Here is a 22,494-nt window from a genome sequence, read left to right as displayed (position 1 = left end):
TCAAGAAACAATAGGCTTTAATAGGCCCAAAGGCATTTTATGTACATATTTTTGACATATCTTTGGTCTGCAGTAAGGATGGGCATATCAGTTCTGTTCCTTTTTCTCTGAACCTTCATTTGCTCTTAAATCCAAACTTGAACCAAACTTTTTGGAGGTTCTGTAATACTCTGATATGGTGAAGCTCTCTTATAAGAAAGAGCCATCTATAGTGAAATGAGTTACCCCTGATTTAACACCAGATTATTCCTATAGATTTATGCAAGTCATTTATACTGAAGTAGAATTTCAGATGTAGGGAAGTTCTGGAGACATAAATTATCCAATTATATATATTAGGCACATATACCTAACCTTATTATCCTCCGTTTGCACACCTTCCACTTTCATGTGTTCATCAGGCATTCTGGTACCAACAGAATGATATTGGCAGGATGATGTTATTATTTGTATTTTGTTAGTTTCTTGAGGATCCAGCTGAGAAGCGAGGTGCATTGCAAATACATGGTCAGCAGAGGCGGATTAAGGTTTCGTGGGGCTCTGGGCCAGAGCAAGTGGGGGGCCCCTCCCCACCCCTTTCCGCCTGTGGTCCTGCCCCTGTTCTGCATCTTCTGCCTGCAGCCCCTGTTTCATCCACGATTCCACCTGATTCCACCCCCACTACTGCAGCGCCCCAACCAATTGGCTCCTTTCTGTGCCTTCACTGTGGCCCAAAGACCAGAGAAGCTCTGTCCCCCCACACCAGGGCTCCGGGGCCACAGCAGGGAGTAAGAGCTCCCCCAACCCTGTGTCCACAGCAGGGAGCCAGAGTTCCTTCAGTCCCGGGGCTCAGCCAATCCAGGCGCTAGGACTTCCCACGCTGCCCTTGCCGGGGATTAGGGTTGGGGTGCGGAGGCTTACCCTGCCCCACCCGGTGCTTCTGTTGGGGAGTGGGGTCAGAGCCCGGTGGCTTCCGCTGCCCAGTGGCAGATTTCTGCTGGGGGAGTGCCCATTTTTCCAGAGCCCTCCAATTGCCCGGGTCCCCTGGGCATGGGCCCATTGGCCCATTTGCTAATCCGCCACTGATGGACAGAGACAGTTCCTGCCCTGACCAGTTTAATTATTCCCATTTTACAGATGTAGAACAGAGACTAGAGAGGATGAGTGTCTTATGTCAGATGACACAGGAAGTTTGTAGAATTGAACCCAGAATTCTTGTGCCCCACCCCAGCGTCTTGACCACAAGACCATATATATCAGAACACACGTAGAATTAAGCTAATTAAACAGTCACATCCTAATAGAGAAGTAAGTTTATCTTTAATCTGTAAAACAGATTCATTTTTAGATGGTTTTAAACTGTCAATTTCTGGAAGATATATGTTAATGTGGAGATCAAATTAAAGTGGGTAAAAAGATTAAAATGATCCCCAAAATATTAAGCAACGGATTTAAAAACTGCTAGGTTCTAGTCTTTGGGGTGTCTTCCGCTGACTCCCATTTTGTGTGAAAACATTTAGTATGTTAAGATGATCAATTCACAGACATCAGCATCACTGCCAAATGCCTTATCCTATTCATATTGCAGTCAATAGCAAAACCAGTCCCTAAATGAGTCCCTATAATAAGAGAAAAGGAGCAAAAGGATAAAAGATGGATAAACTCCTATCTGAGTACTGAAGTCTTTATGTGCTGAAGACAAAGAATAAAGGTCTTTTGTCTGAGCAACCCTTGCTCCCAGATGTACTTTGGCATTCTATACAGACCTATGATGCATATCCTGTTCAACCACCTAAACTACTTCTGCAGTGTAATCAGTCTGAAAAACTACAGATGCTGTACATTAGATTATCTACAGGAGGACAGAATGGAGTCTTACAGGTGATGACATGCTGGAAAATCATACTGTTTCAGCTTTTTGAGACAATATTGATTTTTCTGAGGTAAATGGTTAGTTATTACTAAAGCTGTAGATGTCAAATGTACAGAGAGAAAATTTACAATAAAAATTCAGAACCCAGAGTTTTTGCATCCCTAGAAATTATGCACTCATTGATAATTAGTATATTTTGGGAAGAAAAATGAAAAGAATCAATACAAAATTACAGATGGTACTGTTTTCTGAAACCTAAAGACAAATTAAAAGAATATATATCAGGACAGCCACTGGGACATCTTTCTTCCCAGAACCGAATTGTTCTCATGTGCTCAGTCAGATTTAGAAATAGTAATAACTTGGTGCTATTGGGGGTGGGGGAAAGAAATAGTATTAGGGGAACAAAGAATGTTGGAGAAGATGAAAGTGTGCAAGGGAAGGAGAAGGTTGACTGAGACATTTTGAGAGGGATTGCTACGAGAGAGGAGGAAGCAAATGGGCAAAAGTAAAGGAAGAGGGGAGCCACACAGATGTGGAGAAATTCAAGGAGAAATGCAATTGCAGGGCAGGGATATAATTTGAAAGCCCATGTGTGATGATATGGGGAATTTGTCTGTGTACAAATTATCAATTCTGGATGATGTTACAAAATTGTTATTGTGATATTGTTGTATCAGGGAATGCCTACATGTGGATGTGAAATCCACCATTTGCTAACAGTGGCTGTAGCACATCTCTGCCAGAGCAGGAACAATATTTGGTAATTAAACTTAGATGGTCACTTGATCAGTGAACACTTAGGATAAAATGGGTTGGCTGAAGTTGGGAGAATTTAGTCCCTCCAATTTCTCTGCAGGGAGGTGTAGCAGAAAATCCCTAGCAGCAGAACAAAGAAACCAAGTGTTGGTAGAGGGACATATAAACTCATGGAACTCACAGAATCACACAGGAAGAATTAAATGTAATTCTGAAGAATTAAACTGTAACCCCAGAGTGCTATGCCACTGGAGTTCTAAGAAGGGCTGGACTTAAGCTATGGGGAAGCCTCATGGGTAGTTCCAAGGACCAGGCAGTTGGACTGAAGGACTTCAAACACAATAGCCTGGGGAGTGTCCAGTCAGACGGCAAGCTCTACCAAGGGTGAAGGTGCATAACACCAGATGAGAGAATGTGGAAGAATAATGGTGCAAAGAGGGAAGAAACAAGATAATGGTGCGGGGAGAGAGAAACAAGAGAGGAATACAAAAGCAAGGTAGCAGTGAACAGAAAGAATGGGCCTAATCCTAGAAAGTATTGACTACAGTCAACTCCCTGTGATTTCAAAGGGAGCTGAAAGCACTCAGCATGCCACAGCATTAGGCTCTAAGGGAGACGTATTCATCATTCTGACTATACTAAAAAGATACGTGCCTTCAGTTCCTCTTTTTTTATACCTTTGAAGACAGCACTGTCCTTTCCCAACAAAACCTAATGGTCACTTTGTTTGCATAAATAAGTTTTTAGGTGTCATCAGCATAATCGGTGACCTCTAGTGCAATCCCTCATTCTGTATACAGAATCATGAAGGTCATCTAGTCCAACCCCCTGCTCAAAGCAGGACCAATCCCCAACTAATTCATCCCAGCCAGGGCTTTGTCAAGCCTGACCTTAAAAACCTCTAAGGAAGGAGATTCCACCACCTCCCTAGGTAACCCATTCCAGTGCTTCGCCACCCGCCTAGTGAAAATGTTTTTCCTAATATCCAACCTAAACCTCCCCCACTACCACTTGAGACCCTTACTCCTTGTTCTGTCATCTGGTACCACTGAGAACAGTCTAGATCCATCCTCTTTAGAACCCTCTTTCAAGTAGTTGAAAGCAGCTATCAAATCCCCCCTCATTCTTCTCTTCTGTAGACTAAATAATCCCATTTCCTTCAGCTTCTCCTCATAAATCATGTGCTCCAGCCCCATAGTCATTTTTGTTGCCCTCCGCTGGACTCTTTCCAATTTTTCCACATCCTTCTTGTAGTGTGGGGCCCAAAACTGGACACACTACTCCAGATGAGGCCTCACCAATGCTGAATAGAGGGGAATGATCACATCTCTTGATCTGCTGGCAATGCTCCTACTTATACAGGCCCAAATGCCGTTAGCCTTCTTGGCAACAAGAGCACACTGTTGACTCATATCCAACTTCTCGCCAACTTAACCCCCTAGGTCCTTTTCTGCAGAACTGCTGCCTAGCCACTCAGTCCCTAGTCTGCAGCAGTGCATGGGATTCTTCCGTCCTAAGTGCAGGACTCTGCACTTATCCTTGTTGAACCTCATCAGATTTCTTTTGGCCCAATCCTCTAATTTGTCTAGGTCCCTCTGTATCCCTACCCTCCAGTGTATCTACCCTCCTCCCAGTTTAGTGTCATCTGCAAACTTGCTGAGGGTGCAATCCACGCCATCCTCCAGATCATTAATGAAGATATTGAGTTACTGAAGATACCTCCGTTTTATATTCTGAAGTATATGCCCCAATATGGTGATGTGTACTTAAACTCAATGCCAGTTAGGGCACACTGTACTTTGCAGGGTCAGGACACTGTACTTTGCGGGGTCAGGTCTTATATGAACAAGTACACCATGCAGCTGCCCATTTCCTTCTTCTTCATCTTCGCTTTAACAGCATTAAAAAAATAGACCAAAGCTGAAAATTGTTCTTCGACAAGATAAAAATCTCAGAGCAGGACAGTATACAGGATATTTAATATTTAAAAATGCCCTGAAACACGGGCAAAATCTGGCCCAAGTTCAGTAGGTTACACAGGTCTGACTGAGGGCAGAATTTGACCAGCAATCTATAAAAGCAGATTATTTGAAAATGAAATAGTTATAGATTTGTCTGCCAGTACAGTTCTAGGACAGAATTTCACAAATGCAGGAACATTTCCTGTAGTCTTTTAATAGGCTTTGTAATGCAATACAGTATTTTGACAAATGCTAACATTGTGTTATTAGCTTGAATAAAATGTCCATTTGTCATTGTCTAGGAAAATGTTAAACTGTTTAGATTAAAAGGTTCAATAAAAAAGTTCAGTCAAATACTTAAGATCCAGTTTATGATACGTTGGAACTAGAAAGTTTTCTTAAGGATACTATAGGAAGCAAATAATGAATCTGCGTATTGTAGCATGTGATTCATATTCACCATATTTGTTTGGCTTATAATCCTGAAGAAATTCTAAATATATATATATTGTATAATCATGGATGGTTATTATTGGTTTATCATGGAGTTTAATAAGCTTGTGTGCATGCTTGGTTTTCCATTCATTAAGAATAGCATCCTCTCCCTTCCAACTCTGGCAATTGTGAAATAAAATATTTTTTGCCTTGTTCTTCAGACCAATGCATAAGATTAACTTTTGGCTCTATGGCATGGGAGGCAACTCCCAGAAACTCAATGGATTTCAAGACAATTATTTGTTTTTAAAGAAATGATACATCTGTACTATTCAGGCAGCTCCAGTGTCAGGTAGGGAGCAATGCTGACACAAAAACACAACCAGGGAATCTGCATGATGAAACTAACCTGATTTGGCAAGTGTCTGAACATGTTCGGAAAGGGTGCAAAAATCTCTCTCTCCTCCTGAGACTGTTACTAATTTTAGCAGTAATGAACACAAAAAATCTCTTTAAACATTTTTGGACAGTTGACAATCATATTTACTCTCTAATCTTTCAGTTGCATAATAGTTTCCTGTAGTTGCCATTTTGATTTTGTCACTGCAGCATTATTTATTTATAAAATATTTGTCTCCTATTAATGTCTACTCGTTTTCAGTCATTAAGACAAACCAGCAACTAACAACACATATAAGGGAGTAGCTGTAGTTCTGGAGCAGGGGTGGGCAGCTCCCCTGCTGTTTGTTGCGATCAATTATGATGCTAAATCACAAGATACACATTTCAGTGCTATACTGTAAATTATATAAATTTGACCACACCAAAAAAAGCTAAATGAATCCCAAATGTAGTTATACATTATTTATAGCATGCTATGGTATGCTATTTGTTTGATATTATTATAAACTTAATATACAATCTAATAAAGCATTCAGAATAAGTGAAATGTGAAGAGCCCTAAAATTTGCAGTCACAAAATATGTAAGGGGTAGAATCCACACCAGTGCAAAGGGTCTATACAAGACCTTAAGCACTATTTGGTCCCCAAGAAACTCTTAACAAGGGGGCTAATGCGGCACCCAGGGACTTATATAGGCCATTTGCACTGGGCTGATTCCTCTCCTCCTCCCCCCTCTCCCTTTCCCCCCGGAGTACAGGTTGAGTAGGCTGCTTTTAGATAAGAGCAGTGTGGAGCCTCAAAATATTGTAGTTTATGTCTGCTGTTCTGCTTGTAGTGCCAGCCTTCATCTCCTCCCACTACCTGGAGGTGTAGTCAGAGGAGAGGAAGAGAAAAGGAACTCAACAGCCACATTATTCCCTGCACAGGCTGCTGCTGCCATATTTCTAGGCCATATTGACATATTGATACCAATTGCATAGAAATCTATAGGAGTGAGATTCTGGAAACTAAATTTAGATTTATTGGGGGGGAAGAAACGTTTATTATGCATTGGGAAACTTTCTGCAGAAGGGAGAGCCTATAGAGAAGTGATGCGTTCAACCTATGACTAGCATGAAAATTTGACAATATTTAAGGCAATTATTTAAAGTTAAAATTTTATTTAAATCTCAGGGAAAGGAGACAGATTTTGAAGGAAACATTTGATAGGGAGGTCGGTAATACAAAGATATTGACTGGGAAAGTATGGGACCTGAATAGAGACAAGATGAGGTCAGAATTGTGGATTTCAGAAAAGTTACAGGGATGCGACATAAAGGGGTTAAGTAAGAATGGGGACATGCTCAATAATAATTTAAAAAGATCAATGTGAAAAAGCTTTAAAGCAAAAATAGGTGAACTAGCATGCACAGCAACGGAAGAGGAACTCAATGGGAATAGTTGTTACTGAAACATGATGTATAACAAAAATCATTGGGATACTGCATTTTCTCAAAAAGAAACTATACATGAAGGACAGATTAGGCTGTAGAGATGGGGGAGTAGTACTACTGAGCAGGTTAATCACTTTACTCCCATTGACTTCACAATGGGAGTTAGGAGCTTAACTTCTTTAGGCACTTTTGTCAATCCCACTAAGCACCTATCTGATTTTTATGTACCTGAATAGCTTTATAAATCTGGCCCAATGTCACTAATATTTTGAGAGAAGGTAATTTTTTTAATGAAAAAATATTTCAGCTCCGCTATTAATAGTGCCACAATAGAAAAATGTTCTGCATTCTATAGGAGAAAAATCATTGAAAAACTAACACTGTGATACTAAATTTTAGAAAAGTATATTTTTGTCTTTAATGAAGAAGCTAGTCCAAAAGACTCTGTAGTCAAAAGTGAGAGAATTAAAATGTTTAGAATGGACGGGGAGGCTACTTAAGTTGGTTTATGCTCCCAGCGAATAAGGGTGCATATCATTTATAAATCTTTTCTATCTAATGTAACTGTGGATGTTCGTGTTATCCATAACTATTCCTTTTTTTTTTTTTTTTTTTTTTTTGCTAGCAAGCTATCGGTTATGTGAAAAAAAATCCTTTAAAAATCAATTTAATTGCATTTTCTTTTCTTTCAAGCATTGAGCACCTGATTTACCTTCTCTGTACCACTCCTTACTTTTATAATTAATCACATTGGGTTGTTTGCATCTCCCTCTAAAGCATCTGGTTCTTGCCACTTTCAGAGAAGAAGCTACCAGACTTTTGATCTGTCTAGTCCGGCAATTTCTCCGTCCCTGACACATAATGGTATGGAATATAGGTTTCATCAGCATGAGTTTGGGGTGGCCGTCCTACTTTTAAGTGACAAAGTATGTCATCCAAAGCAAGGGTATATGAAGTCATTTTTAGCATAACTTTAATATATGAAAAATATTTTTAATATTAAGTATGAACCTTAGTTGTGGATTGAATGAAATGTTGGTTGATACATAAGATGCTTTCATGGTTAAAATTCTAGGAATCAGAATATTTTGCTGTTGATCTTTCTTTTGAGTAAGATTTGTTATTCATATTTCATGGAATACTTATTGGTGATTTTCTTTAATATTTACTTGTAAGAACAGTAGGATGCATTTGTGTTAGATACCCATTTTTTCTCAAGTATGTACATCCCTTAGTGAATTTTCAATTTGTTTTCAATGGAAAACATTTTCAACAGTAGTTTATATTTTGTAAGAACTGTTGAAAATACCATGTGTGTGTGAAAATTGTGAAAAAAGCCACTGAGTTCAGTGGAACAGGACTTAGGCAGTAATTTTTATTAAGAGTTCCTTCTATAGAAAGATATCAAATAGTGTTTTCTTTAAGTAGGTTGATTGTTCTCTTTTTATATGGCTACAGCTAATGCATTTGTTTAGAAAAAGTTTTATGCACATTTTACAGTGAGATTTAAAAACCTCAAAATAAATCTCTTCTTCCTAGATGCAATGTCATCCCACATGAGTTATCGTTAAATTAAATACATTTTCTTGTCAGAAAAAGCTGTCTTTTTCAGCAATATGCAAAAATGAATCTAAATTCAGGCTTTCAGCATATATTAAGTTAAAGTCAATTTAAGTGAAAATTTCTAAGTTTGATTGATTCAAATTATTTACTATACCTCTGTGTTTTATCTCAATGATAGGCTAGATTTACAGCCTGTTTTTTTCCCCTTAGCCAGAACATTTGTATTCTTTCCTTATATTCTGTAAGTTAAATACAGAATTTCCAGACAAAGTTTAAATTGCATTTGCAATCAATTTATCTTAGCATTTAGTTTTTTCAACTCCAGTTCCTAAATTGTATACCAGGTGTTTACAAATGCACAAAATATGGAGAAAACTCCCCTTGCTAAAAGCATCATAGTTACACTGCTTAGACACCATCAAAGCTATGAAACAGGTGTGAGTTGATAGAGGATTTTGAATGTATTAGCATACAAGTCAACATACTAAGCATACCACAGTGTTTCAGATCCCAAAGGCTTTGAAAGTCAGAACTTTAGGAAGCTTGTCACATTTTTAGCCTGCAGATCATTATTCTGTTTTTCAAAAGTGGTTAGTATGATATGCACTATCCATCAGAGGTCTGTAATACCCCTGAGTAGCTGGGTCTTCGGTCCACAAGTGCACTCTCAGTGTAAAGTTGGAGTATGGGTTACATGCAGCTAAGCACCATAACAATCCATTACATGATACAGAGAAACAGAGTTTTGAGTTGGAATCACTGATCTCCAAGGCACAATCACCCAGGGGCCTCCATAGATCCAGATGGGCAGTACTCCCCATTACATGGTACAGAGGCACACAGATATCTAAATACCTAATTTATGGTGAAGTTAAAAAAAAATCATCAGACCAAAGAGTCTTTCAGTGACATGAAACAAAGGATAATGCATTTTCCTTTGTTAAAATTCATAAATGTTAAGTCCAGAAGGGACCATTATGACCATCTTGCCTGACCTACTGTACAATACAGGCCATTTTTCAACATCCTTTTTGAAGTGGGCACCAGAACTGGACATAGTATTGCAGTAATGGTCTCACTAATGCCATTGACAGTCATAATGCTATCATACTTCCCTTCCCCATGCACAAGTCCATGGGGCCGGATGCGCTGCATCCAAGGGTGCTAAAGGAGTTGGCGGATGAGACTGCAGAGCCATTAGCCATTATTTTTGAAAACTCATGGCGATCGGGGGAGGTCCCGGATGACTGGAAAAAGGCTAATGTAGTGCCCATCTTTAAAAAAGGGAAGAAGGAGGATCCGGGGAACTACAGGCCACTCAGCCTCACCTCAGTCCCTGGAAAAATCATGGAGCAGATCCTCAAGGAATCAATTATGAAACACTTAGAGGAGAGGAAAGTGATCAGGAACAGTCAGCATGGATTCACCAAGGGCAAGTCATGCCTGACTAACCTAATTGCCTTCTATGATGAGATAACTGGCTCTGTGGATGAGGGGAAAGCAGTGGATGTGTTATTCCTTGACTTTAGCAAAGCTTTTGATACGGTCTCCCACAGTATTCTTGCCGCCAAGTTAAAGAAGTATGGGCTGGATGAATGGACTGTAAGGTGGATAGAAAGCTGGCTAGATCGTCGGGCTCAACGGGTAGTGATCAATGGCTCCATGTCTAGTTGGCAGCCGGTTTCAAGCGGAGTGCCCCAAGGGTCGGTCCTGGGGCCGGTTTTCTTTAATATCTTTATTAATGATCTGGAGGATGGTGTGGACTGCACTCTCAGCAAGTTTGCAGATGACACTAAACTGGGAGGCATGGTAGATACACTAGAGGGTAGGGATCGGATACAGAGGGACCTAGACAAATTAGAGGATTGGGCCAAAAAAAAACCTGATGAGGTTCAACAAGGACAAGTGCAGAATCCTGCACTTAGGACGGAAGAATCCCATGCACTGCTACAGACTAGGGACCGAATGGCTGGGTAGCAGTTCTGCAGAAAAGGACCTAGGGGTCACAGTGGACGAGAAGCTGGATATGAGTCAACAGTGAACTCTTGTTGCCAAGAAGGCTAACGGCATTTTGGGCTGTATAGGTAGGGGCATTGCCAGCAGATCGAGGAACATGATCGTTCCCCTTTATTCGACATTGGTGAGGCCTCATCTGGAATACTGTGTCCAGTTTTGGGCCCCACACAACAAGAAGGATGTGGAAAAATTGGAAAGAGTTCAGCAGAGGGCAACAAAAATGATTAGGGGTCTGGAGCACATGACTTATGAGGAGAGGCTGAGGGAACTGGGATTGTTTAGTCTGCAGAAGAGAAGAACGAGGGGGGATTTGATAGCTGCTTTCAACTACCTGAGGGGGGGTTCCAAAGAGGATGGAGCTCGGCTGTTCTCAGTGGTGGCAGATGACAGAACAAGGAGCAATGGTCTCAAGTTGCAGTGGGGGAGGTCTAGGTTGGATATTAGGAAAAACTTTTTCACTAGGAGGGTGGTGAAGCACTGGAATGCGTTACCTAGCGAGGTGGTGGAGTCTCCTTCTTTGGAGGTTTTTAAGGCCCGGCTTGACAAAGCCCTGGCTGGGATGATTTAGTTGGGAATTGGTCCTGCTTTGAGCAGGGGGTTGGACTAGATGACCTCCTGAGGTCCCTTCCAACCCTGATATTCTATGATCCTACTCAATATTCTTATCTGCTTAGTCATTCAAGGATCACATAATCTTCCCTAGCCACAGCATCACACTGGCAGCTCATGTTCCATTGGTTTTCCACAGTGACCCTTAAGTCCTTTTCAGAGCCACTGCTTCTCAGGATACAGTCTGCCATCCTACGTTCTTTTTCTCCTTGATGTATTATCTAGCATTTGGCTCTATTAAAACATATGTTGTTCAGATGAGCCCAGTTTAATGAGCAATACAGTTCTGTATAACTTATCATAACATTTTACTGTAACTAAAACTGTATGTCTGTATGAGCATACAGAACACATTACACAAAGGTGTCTATATATGCAAATTGTGTTTCTGCAGTTAACTTTTTTTTTCATGCAATATGCCTGTTTGTGTGTATAGTAGATGCACATTTGTGGTTTTACAGCTGTGGCTTTGGTGCATACCTTTGGTAACATGACCCGATAATTTTAACATACAGCAGTATAGCACAGAAAGTTTGGGAAGTTTTTCTTGTTGCATGTTGCCCTTTTGTTAGGATGAAGTCCACCTTTATTTAAAATGACCAATTTTCTGGACAATCCTCTGAGGCAGTGTTTCTGCAGGGAAAGCCCCTGGCGGGCCGGGCTGGTTTTTTGACCTGCGTCCACAGGTCCGGCCGATCGTGGCTCCCACTGGCCGCGGTTCACTGCTCCAGGCCAATGGGAGCTGTTGGAAGCGGCACGGCCCGAGAGACGTACTGGCGCTGCTTCCAGCAGCTCCCATTGGCCTGGAGCAGCGAACCATGGACAGTGGGAGCCACGATCGGCCAGACCTGCGGACGCGGAAGGTAAACAAACCGGCCCGGCCCACCAGGGGCTTTCCCTGCACAAGCTGCATCCCAAGTTTGGGAAACACTGTCCTACTACATCAGAGACAAAGTTTATACCAAAACAGCAATTTTGGAGATAAAGGTGAAGTAGGCATAAGGCATATAAAGTATATTGTTTTATATACAAGTAAGTATTTTGAATAGCCTCGGTTTATGATTTAGTCATTATAACACTGATTGCCAATATACAAGTTTTTGCTGTGAATACAAAAGCAACAAATGAAGTTACAGTGTCTATCATCTAATATATTTATATTTTAAATAATAAATGAAAACTCCAGATGAGTTTTCACTTTGTTTACTCTAAAATTAAATATATTGTACACAAGTATAGCCTTTTTAGTCATGTCATCTCTGATTGATTTCTTGAATAGTAGCTATTTGTATATGGACACCAGAAAGAATCAGCTAAAATTGCAGCTGTGGTAACACAAAGCCCTATATCTGCTGACTTAGAAATTACTATATTGAAGTCTGCCAAACATAACCTCTCTTCCCACCCCTCGTCCCCCAACACACAGAGTTCCAACCTTAAAAAGACTCTATGTCGACATAAGGATCAGGCAGCACAGATTCCTGTGCAGGCTTGGGGCCAAAAAGAATAAGAATGATAAAAGACATATTTAGGTCACCTATAATCTGAAATTTTCCCAGGAGAAGACAACAGACTATTAGCTTGCATGAATGCCAGAGAAATGTTCAAATACTCTATTAGAATAATTAGGGTTTTAATTTCTTATTGATTGCAGGGCTAAACTGAACAATTGTCCTTTTCTAACACTATAATGGTGCTGTAACCAGAAACCTTGAACCCAGTAGCTTTTCTCTTGGTCACCAATATAGAGTTATTTCCTTTAGATTCACATAAAAACTGCAGTATATCCATCCACTGCCAGATTTTTGAAAATGAAGATGTTCTGCGACCGTCTGATAGCTTGATAATCACATAGCTAAAGATTACTAATGTTTCTGTTAGCATTCTAGATTCAAACAATAAGATTTTCTCTGTGGAGTAATTTTGTAGTGAACATTTGAATAGGGAGCTGGTTCAAGAAAGTAAAGAAAAGTGTTTGAATCAGAGAAAACTACATTGCACTGTGCTATGATTAATTTTAATTATAAACTACCTAATTATAAATTCTATGAATAAACATACTGAAATTCTGCAAGATTAATAATGGATCCTGAGTTAGCTTAATCAAACAGTTATCAATTTGTATGTTAGGTATCTAATACCCACTGAATAATCAAGATCTGGGTGAAAATGGTTAAAAAAGATTTTAAAAGAGCCATAACTAAACTAAATTATGCTTAGTATAAAGAAGCACATCTCTAATAAAATTAGTGAAATTACAGAGAAACTCAGTTTTGGCTTTTCTCTTCTACTGTATTTGAATACATAGGGTCATATTCAGAAATGTCCCAAAATTTTAAATCCAGACCCCGAAAATTTCTGCAAAATAACCAAAGTAGAAAAAACTATCTTAACTGAAAAGGTTAATGTGGCTTTGTTTGGAAACCTAAGCTGAAATGATAATTTTTGATGTTTTACATTTGTATAATATGAAAGTATAAGTAAATAAATGACATATTTAACAGGTTCATCTCTGAATCATCCATGATTTCCAGAGCTACTATTCAGGGAAAATAAGCAAAGGTCATATGCAGACTCTCATTTTTTTAAACAGATTTTGAATATGGATTCTTGTGCTTTATTGTATACTGAAAACATGCCTCACACAGCTAGGATCCTGGGTCCTATCAGAAAACCAGCAGTAACCAATTTGCTTTTCAGCATGTTTATTATTGGGACACTGCATAAGTAATATTTATTGCATATTGACCTTGTTTAGTAATAGGTGGCAGTATAGCTTGTCATAGCAGCTTTGGGAGAAGGTAGCAAGGTGAACAATGCTTTAGGTTAAATTCAAGAGGAAAGTAATAATAAAGCAATTTCAGATGTCATAGAAACTAAGAACACACAAGATGAGGTACATTTTCTTTACATAGCTAAGAATACAAAGGACAGACATTCTTCCGCAGTCATAGAGCTGAGAAAGAAACTGCTGTGGTTCAGTATTGTTTAACACTCATAAACTGCAACCATAAATCAGCAAATTAGCTAATGATTGCCTCTGGGTAGTGATACATGATGAAAAACAAATGAGGAAAGGTACTCATGCATTGCACTTTGTAGCTACTGGAAAAATTAAAGTTCCATCTTCATAAAAAAACTGTTAAAGGGATGTTATACAGGGTTGTGCCCTGGTAGCAGAACAATTACTGCTCCAAATGAGCATGTTTTAGAATAAATGCCACTATACTAAGTCTGCATTTCATTGCTAATGGTTGTAAATGATTCATGATGTAACTGGGAAAATGTAACTACAATGGAAACTGAATACTGCATTTACTTGTCATTTTGAAATAATCCCAACCTTGAAAACTAAAAGCTACTACTAACTGATTCTAATCACACAGCAATATCAGATCTTTTTATTTTTTTAAAAAAATATTGAATTCAAGAAATGCAATCAAGCAATAACGAGTGTCAGGATTATGACGAAAATCAGTTTAGTAAGTATGAGAAGTAAAACCTTAATTTATACATCTTGATAACTAAACTCTTGAATCCCAATATAAGCATATTAAAGCTTATCACCACTATTATTTATTATTATTATTGTGGTCCTGGCTTGAGGCCCCAGCTCTATTTCACTAGGCCAGTGGTAGACAACCTGCGGACTGCGGGCCACATGCGGCCCATCAGGGTAATCCGCTGGTGGGCCACGGGACGGTGTTTACATTGACCATCCGCAGATATGGCTGCCCGCAGCTCCCAATGGCCGCGGTTTGCTGTTCCTGGCCAATGGAAGCTGCGGGAAGTGGCGGCCAGCATGTCTCTGTGGCCCGCGACACTTCCCGCAGAGAAGCACTGGGAGTAGTGGGCAGCCATGCCTGTGGACGGTCAATGTAAACACTGTCTCGCGGCCTGCCAGCAGATTACCTTGACGGGCCGCGTACGGCCTGCAGACGGCAGGTTGCCCACCACTGCACTAGGCACTGTGTTAACATTTTCAAAAGCGCGTAAGTGACTTTGGTCCCAAATTCCCTGTGAATGCCCACAAAGCTACAAGAGCCTACATTCCATTTTCAAAAGCCCCTAAGTCACTTAGGAAAGCTGATGGGATTACATCTCCTAAGTGACTTAGGTGTCCTTGAGAATTGGATTTTGGCGCCGAAATAACTTAGGCCTCTCTGAAAACTTTATCCTGTATAAATATACAACAGACCCTACCTTAAAGAACTTACCATGTAACTTCTCTATTATTGTAACAATGAGTTATTTCTAAATGTCTGCTTGTCACTATGGCCTGATCTACACTAAAGAAATGACCCATTGCTAACAATGAGTGTTAGCAACTGGTGCTGCTGTACATGAGTGAACATGAGTGAGCTAGAAGGGTAGATGAAGACAAACCATGTTTAGCACCTGTCAAGGCTGTATCCCCACTTTGAACTTTAGGGTACAAATGTAGGGGCCTGCATGAAAACTTCTAAGCTTATTTACCAGCTTAGCTCTGGTCCGCTGCCACCATCTTAAGAATTCCCTCCCTGGGAAGCCTTGAGAAACCTTTCACCAATTCCCTGGTGAATACAGATCCAAACTCCTTGGATCTTAAACAAGGAGAAATTGACCCTTCCCCCCTCCTTCCTTTCACCAACTCCTGGTGAATACAGATCCAAACCCCCTTTGGATCTTAAAACAAGGAGAAATCAATCAGGTTCTTAAAAAGAAGGCTTTTAATTAAAGCAAAAGGTAAAAATCATCTCTGCAAAATCAGTATGGAAAATAACTTTACAGGGTAATCAAACTTAAAGAGCTCAGAGGAATCCCCTCTGTCTTAGGTTCAAAGTATAGCAAACAAGATAAGCACTCTAGTAAAAGGTACATTTACAAGTTGAGAAAACAAAGTAAATCTAAGACGCCTTGCCTGGCTTTTACTTACAATTTTGAAATAAGAGAGACTTGTTTAGAAAGATGGGGAGAACCTGGATTGATGTCTGGTCCCTCTCAGTCCCAAGAGCGAACAACCCCTTAAACAAAGGACACACACAAAAGCCTTTCCCCCCCCAAGATTTGAAAGTATCTTGTCCCCTTATTGGTCCTTGGGGTCAGGTGTCAGCCAGGTTACCCGAGCTTCTTAACCCTTTACAGGTAAAAGGATTTGGAGTCTCTGGCTAGGAGGGATTCCATAGTACTGTACACAGGAGAGCTGTCACCCTTCCCTTTATAGTTATGACACGCCCCCCAAATCACAGATAGTGTTGGACGTCCGGTTCCACACTGGCTGTGATTTCTTCCTGGAGCTCTAGGAGAAAACAGAGTTAATAAAACACATGTACCTTTAGACATACTACTGATTATATAAAAACTAACAATATGTTTTATTTTAAGAACAATTGTTAACCAGTTAACTCTGGGAAACTTTCCCGGGAGAGTGCATCAGCCACTTTGTTAGAAGCTCCCGAAATGTGTTGTATTTCAAAATCAAAATCTTGGAGAGCTAAACTCCACCGAAGAATTTTTTTGTTATTTCCCTTGGCGGTATGAAGCCACTGTAGCGCAGCATGGTCTGTTTGTAGTTGGAAACGTCGTCCCCAAACATATGGGCGTAACTTTTCCAGCGCGTACACAATGGCGTAGCATTCCTTTTCGCTGATTGACCAGTGGCTTTCCCTCTCAGACAGTTTCTTGCTGAGAAACACGACAGGATGGAATTCTTGATCCGGTCCTTCCTGCATTAAAACTGCTCCCACGCCTCGCTCGGAAGCATCTGTGGTTACTAGGAACGGTTTGTCAAAGTCTGGGGCCCTTAGCACAGGGTCAGACATGAGTGTTGCCTTAAGCTGGTTAAAGGCCTTTTGACACTTATCAGTCCACTGAACTGCATTTGGCTGTTTCTTTCTGGTTAGGTCTGTCAGCGGGGCGGCGATTTGGCTATAGTGTGGTACAAATCGCCTATAATATCCGGCCAAGCCTAAGAAGGATTGGACCTGTTTCTTTGACTTTGGAACCGGCCACTTTTGGATAGCATCCACTTTGGCCTGTAGGGGATTTATAGTTCCTTGACCCACCTGGTGCCCCAGGTATGTCACTCTGTTTTGGCCTATTTGACACTTTTTAGCCTTAACAGTTAGTCCTGCCTGCCGGATGCGCTCGAAGATTTTTTTCAGGTGCTCCAGGTGTTCTGTCCATGAATCAGAAAAAATGGCCACATCATCGAGATAGGCAACTGCAGATTCTCCCAATCCCGCTAAGAGACCATCTACAAGTCTTTGGAAGGTGGCGGGTACATTTCGCAACCCGAAAGGGAGTACATTGAATTCATACACCCCTGCCTGGGTGACGAAGGCGGACCTTTCCTTAGCGGGTTCATCTAGTGGTACTTGCCAGTACCCCTTGGTTAAGTCTAAAGTAGAGATGAATTGGGCATGTCCCAATTTCTGCAATAGCTCATCTGTGCGTGGCATTGGATAGTTGTCAGGACGAGTTACAGCATTTAGCTTACGGTAGTCCACGCAAAAGCGTATTTCCCCATCTGGTTTGGGAACTAGAACCACTGGAGATGCCCATGCACTGCTAGAGGGGCGGATTATACCCATCTGTAGCATGTCCTGGATCTCCCTTTGTATAGCCGCTTGGGCATGAGGTGACTCCCGGTAGGGTGGGGTTCTAATTGGGTGAGCATTACCTGTGTCAATGGAGTGGTATGCCCGTTCGGTCCGTCCTGGAGTGGCTGAGAAAATCGGTGCAAAGCTTGTGCACAGCTCCTTTATCTGCTGTCGCTGCAGACGTCCCAGGGTCGTGGAGAGGTTCACCTCTTCCACGCCACCATTCCTTTTTCCTTCATAGTAGACACCTGCAGGCCACTCCGCGTCATCAGTTTCCTGGGCTGTAAACTGGCAAACGTTTAATTCTCTAGAATAAAAGGGCTTAAGAGAATTAACATGGTATACCTTAGGCTTTATGTTGGAGGTGGGGGAGGCTATGAGATAGTTAACAGCTCCTAGGCGCTCCTGGACCGTGAATGGTCCTTCCCACGATGCTTCCATTTTATGGGCCTGGAGCGCCTTTAAGACCATGACTTGGTCTCCTACTTTGAAGGACCGTTCTCTGGAATGTTTATCATACCAGGCCTTTTGCTCTTCCTGAGCATCCTTTAGGTTTTCTTTAGCAAGGGCTAAAGAGTGTCGGAGGGTGTTTTGTAGGTTGCTTACAAAGTCTAGAATGTTAGTTCCTGGAGAAGGCGTAAACCCCTCCCATTGCTGCTTCACCAACTGTAATGGCCCCTTAACCTCGCGGCCATACACAAGTTCAAATGGTGAAAACCCTAAACTGGGATGTGGTACAGCCCTGTAGGCAAAAAGCAACTGCTGCAACGCTAGGTCCCAATCATTGTTGTGTTCATTTACGAATTTACGTATCATGGCCAAAGTTCCATTAAACCTCTCCACCAGACCATTGGTTTGATGGTGATGAGGGGTGGCAACCAAGTGATTCACCCCATGAGCTTCCCACAGGTTTTTCATGTTCCCTGCCAGGAAATTAGTTCCCGAATCTGTAAGGATGTCGGAGGGCCAACCTACCCTGGCAAAAATGTCTGCTAATGCCTGGCACACACTTTTAGCCTTGGTGTTGCTTAAGGGTACAGCTTCCGGCCATCGGGTAGCAAAATCCATGAAAGTCAGTACGTACTGCTTTCCTCTGGGTGTCTTCTTTGGGAAAGGACCCAGAATATCCACAGCTACTCGCTGAAATGGGACCTCAATTATGGGTAGTGGCTGGAGAGGGGCTTTAACCTGGTCTTGGGGCTTTCCCACTCGTTGGCACACCTCACAAGACCGGACATAATTAGCAACATCCTTGCCCATTCCCTCCCAGTGGAAGGACTTCCCCAACCGGTCTTTGGTTCTGTTCACCCCAGAATGGCCACTGGGATAATCATGGGCTAAGCTCAAGAGTTTTACCCGATACTTAGTGGGAACTACCAGCTGTCTTTGAGGATGCCAGTCTTCCTGGTGCCCACCAGAAAGAGTCTCCTTGTATAAAAGTCCTTTTTCTACAACAAACCGGGATCGGTTAGAAGAGCTGAGAGGCGGTGGGGTGCTCCGTGCCGCCTCCCAAGCTTTTTGAAGGCTGTCATCTGCTTCCTGCTCGGCCTGGAACTGTTCCCTTGATGCTGGAGACATCAGTTCCTCCTTGGACTGTGGACTGGGGCTTGGTCCCTCTGGAAGCGATGTAGGGGCTGGGGTTTTTTTCCATTGACTGTGAACCGCTGCCCGCTGGTGCACTATGTGGTATCTCAGGCTCTGGCTGAGCCTCTTGGGTAGGGTTATCTGCTGCTTCCGCCAGTTCAAGCTTGCTGGTGTCCTCTGGCATTGGAGTTGTAGACGGGGTTGCAAGCGCTGGACTCAGTGCTGGCAATGGTTCTGGTGCTGGTTGCGTTGCCAGTTCCGGTTCCGGGACTGGCTTTGGCTGGGTCTCTGGGATTGGATCCACTACGGCTGTTGCAGTCGTTGGCAGGGGATCCGGTTCCACCACCTGTGTTTGGGTCTCCAGTAACACAGACGGGGCCCTGGTGGACGGCTCAGGAACAGGGATGGGGGTGAAAGCTTGCTTAGCCTGGCTGCGGGTGACTATTCCCACCCTCTTGGCTAGCTTCACATGGTTGGCCAAGTCTTCCCCCAGCAGCATGGGGATGGGATAATTGTCATAGACTGCAAAAGTCCACATTCCTGCCCAGCCCTTGTACTGGACATGCAACTGGGCTGTAGGCAAGGTTACAGACTGTGACACGAAGGGTTGAATTGTCACTGTAGCCTCCGGGTTGATGAGTTTGGGGTCCACTAGGGATTGGTGAATAGTTGACTCTTGTGCCCCAGTGTCCCTCCAAGCGATAACCTTCTTTCCGCCCACTCTCAAGGTTTCCCTTCGCTCCGAGGGTATGAGAGAGGCATCTGGGTCTGGGGTTCTTTGGTGTGATTGGGGTGTAATGAACTGTAATCGGTTGGGGTTCTTGGGGCAGTGAGCCTTTATATGCCCCAGTTCATTACATTTAAAACATCGCCCTGCTAAGGCATCACCGGGGCGATGTTGGTTGATGGAGACTGGTGTGGTGGGGTGAGAAGGCGTCTGGGGTTTCCCTTGGGATGTGGGTGGGGCCTTGGGTTGTCCCCGGTGATAAGGTTTTGTTTCGGCTTGCCCCTTCTGATATTCGCTCCAACTGCTACTAGCTTTTTTCTTTTCTGCCACCTCCACCCATTTGGCTCCAATCTCCCCCGCCTCGGTTACAGTTTTGGGCTTCCCATCTAGGATGTACCTTTCTATTTCCTCAGGAACACCCTCTAAAAACTGCTCCATTTTTACTAGGGAAAGCAGATCTTCCAGAGATTTAACATTTGCTCCTGATACCCAGGCATCACAATTTTTGTCAATGTGGTAGGCATGCCGGGTAAATGACACATCTGGTTTCCACCTTAGGGCTCTGAACCGCCGACGGGCATGCTCGGGTGTTAGCCCCATTCTGAGTCTGGCCTTGTTTTTAAAAAGTTCATAACTGTTCATGTGTTCCTTAGGCATTTCAGCTGCCACTTCTGCTAAGGGTCCACTGAGCTGCGGCCTCAGCTCTACCATGTACTGGGTTGGAGGGATGTTGTATCCAAGGCAGGCCCTTTCAAAATTTTCTAAGAAGGCCTCAGTATCATCGCCTGCCTTGTAGGTGGGGAATTTCCTGGGATGGGAAGTGGTACCTGGAGAGGAGTTGTTAGGATGGTCTGATGCACCCTGCCTAGTCCTTGCTGCTTCCAGTTCCATCTCTTTTTCTTTCAGCTCCATCTCTCTTTTATGGGCCTCCTGTTTGGCTTTTTCTTCTCTTTCTCTCAGCTCCATCTCTCTTTTATGGGCCTCCTCTTGGGCTTTCTCTTCTCTGTCTCTCAGCTCCATCTCTCTCTTGTGGGCCCCCTCTTTGGCTTTCTCTTCTCTGTCTCTCAGCTCTATCTCTTTTTCTTTCAGCTCCATAGCTCTCTTGTGGGCCTCCTCTTTAGCTTTTTCTTCTTTGGTAGTCATTTTCCTGGTTTTCTTGTGCTGGGTCTCACCCTCCGCAGTTGACTGAAACTGGGATGTACTTAGCTCAGGCTCCTGCTGAGTGCTGCTGAGTTAACAGAGACTTTCTAACAAGCTACTCCCGAGGATGTAAAAAGGAAAAAAAAACAATTCAGCTTGTAAATTACCTTTACTAGATCAAAGTTTGCTCACTGATTGAACCCTTCTCTTAACAAAGGACCTTGTTAAAAAAAACTTAACACCTCTGCCTTCAGGCAAGGAGAGATAAGATATGCATCTACCTTCAGCTCTGCTCTCCAAGCAGCTAGAAGGAAAAAAAAATCTCTTACTGGCTTTTGGGTTTAAAACGATCCCACCGCTGTGCCACCATGTCAAGGCTGTATCCCCACTTTGAACTTTAGGGTACAAATGTAGGGGCCTGCATGAAAACTTCTAAGCTTATCTACCAGCTTAGCTCTGGTCCGCTGCCACCATCTTAAGAATTCCCTCCCTGGGAAGCCTTGAGAAACCTTTCACCAATTCCCTGGTGAATACAGATCCAAACTCCTTGGATCTTAAACAAGGAGAAATTGACCCTTCCCCCCTCCTCCCTTTCACCAACTCCTGGTGAATACAGATCCAAACCCCCTTTGGATCTTAAAACAAGGAGAAATCAATCAGGTTCTTAAAAAGAAGGCTTTTAATTAAAGCAAAAGGTAAAAATCATCTCTGCAAAATCAGTATGGAAAATAACTTTACAGGGTAATCAAACTTAAAGAGCTCAGAGGAATCCCCTCTGTCTTAGGTTCAAAGTATAGCAAACAAGATAAGCACTCTAGTAAAAGGTACATTTACAAGTTGAGAAAACAAAGTAAATCTAAGACGCCTTGCCTGGCTTTTACTTACAATTTTGAAATAAGAGAGACTTGTTTAGAAAGATGGGGAGAACCTGGATTGATGTCTGGTCCCTCTCAGTCCCAGGAGCGAACAACCCCTTAAACAAAGGACACACACAAAAGCCTTTCCCCCCCCAAGATTTGAAAGTATCTTGTCCCCTTATTGGTCCTTGGGGTCAGGTGTCAGCCAGGTTACCCGAGCTTCTTAACCCTTTACAGGTAAAAGGATTTGGAGTCTCTGGCTAGGAGGGATTCCATAGTACTGTACACAGGAGAGCTGTCACCCTTCCCTTTATAGTTATGACAGCACCATGTTCCAAAAACTATGTTAAAACTTGGCCTTGGTCTTAAAAGTGCACACAACAGAAAAATCTGTTGAAGAGAGCCTGGAAAAGAAAGAAAAAAACCTACATGCTAGGGAATGGGAAGTTCACATAGGTGGAGATTTGCCAGATATGATGTGGGACCCTATATCCCCACCAGTTTATAGCGGAAACCACTCAGGGCTCTATGACCAAAGTGAGGAAACTCCATTTCCACAATTACAGTTGGTTAT

General features: G+C 42.3%; 1 protein-coding gene across 1 annotated transcript in view; it reads left to right on the top strand.

Annotated features, from left to right (window-relative positions):
• KHDRBS2 (KH RNA binding domain containing, signal transduction associated 2) overlaps window positions 1-22,494 on the top strand; it is a 580,284-nt gene that overhangs the window by 402,013 nt on the left and 155,777 nt on the right. The gene's annotated exons all lie outside the window — the stretch shown is intronic.

This window comes from Emys orbicularis, chromosome 3 (assembly GCF_028017835.1).
Source record: "Emys orbicularis isolate rEmyOrb1 chromosome 3, rEmyOrb1.hap1, whole genome shotgun sequence".
In the NCBI taxonomy this organism is placed as follows: domain Eukaryota; kingdom Metazoa; phylum Chordata; order Testudines; family Emydidae; genus Emys; species Emys orbicularis.
Note: the sequence above shows the minus strand (reverse complement) of the source record. Positions and strands in the feature narration are given on the sequence as shown.